We start from the raw sequence: 1,407 nt of genomic DNA on the forward strand, positions 1-1,407 counted from the left end.
CACACGCCCGCGCGGGCACGTGTATTATATATGTATTTATATATTTACTTACTTTTACTTTTACTTTTTCATCCTCTGTTGCCGTTAAGCGTCGAGGGGAGATGCAGTTTTCTAAGGTAGGCCAACTCCACAGCTCTTTCAGTTGTGTTTATGTTTTCTCAGGGTTTCCTTGACACCCTCGAACCACCTTTTGCGTGGCCTTCCTCTTTCTTTATAGCCTTGTGCTTGGTGTTGTAGGCTCTTGAGGCTGGCTGGTCGGGTAACATACGTAACAGGTGGCCAAACCATTTTACATGTATTATCTGTCTTTCCATGTAACGCAGGCAGGACTCAGTGCCGATAGCTGCTCTTACTTCTTCTTTTCTCTGCCTATCTCGTCTTGTGATGTTAAGGGTTTTGTGGACACATTTAATTTCACATGCGGTGATTTTTATTTCATGGGTTTTACTTATTTATGTCCAGGTCTGGCACTGGTAGCATAATGTTGGTATGAATACTGAGGTGATAAGCTGTCTCTTTGTGCCCATGGAGATGTTTGAATGGGATAGGAAGGGTGCGAGCTGGTAGGTGACTTTTTGATGTCGCATTTCTATTTCTCTGTCTATGGACACGTTTTCAAAAAAAGTACTGCCAAGATATTTAAACTCCTTCACAAGTTTCAGTTGTTTACTATTGACATGGATGTTCAGGGGAGTACGGTTTCGGCACACTTTCATAACTTCTTTTTTTATGTGCTTATTTTCAGCTTAAATTTCTCGCAGCTGTTGTTCAGTTCAGTAGTGGGATTTAGGATGCTTTGTTGGTTTGGATGAATAAGACATTAGTCGTCCTCGAATAGAATTTCACTTAGGCTTTCTGGGCTTTGGTTTGTGTCTTGCGTTATTGTGTCCATATGTATGTGGCACAACGCGGTGGAATCAGGATCTCAAAATTTTTAGGGCATACGGAGTTGATGGTATCATCTTAGGGCTCGTCCATTTTCCTTGTTTTTGGGTGAAAGTTATATCCATTTATGTTGAATAGAAGTAGAGATATGTGTGACTGAAGGAGGTGGGGGTCATCTGGTTTCAGGGGTGAAATTAGCGAGAAAATGGCCGTCAAAGTTGAGTTATTTCTTTAGCTTGAGAGTCCGTGAAAACTGAAAATTTACATTTCTTCTGCCTTTAATCAACGTTTTTCAGTAACTTCCACACAGAAATGTGCTCTTTGATGGGTATGAAAGGTGTTGAACCGGAAAACAAAAATTCGATTAAAATTCCCAAACCTGCGGGAAAAGCCAATTTCTTGACTTTCATTGATTATAACGAGTGCCTGATTTCACCACGCCGCCTCACATAATAAAAACAGGGGAGAGATAAAACGCATCCCTGTCGTGCTCCAGATCTTACTTTGAACCAATATGTATAT

At 40.9% G+C, this 1,407-nt stretch overlaps 1 protein-coding gene across 1 annotated transcript in view; it reads right to left on the reverse strand.

The window, feature by feature from the left end:
• The window catches only part of LOC101851183, a gene marked incomplete in the record, with an annotated part of 22,004 nt that overhangs the window by 17,809 nt on the left and 2,788 nt on the right, over positions 1 to 1,407 (reverse strand).

This window comes from Aplysia californica, unplaced genomic scaffold (genome assembly GCF_000002075.1).
Source record: "Aplysia californica isolate F4 #8 unplaced genomic scaffold, AplCal3.0 scaffold00107, whole genome shotgun sequence".
Classification (NCBI taxonomy): Eukaryota; Metazoa; Mollusca; class Gastropoda; order Aplysiida; family Aplysiidae; genus Aplysia; species Aplysia californica.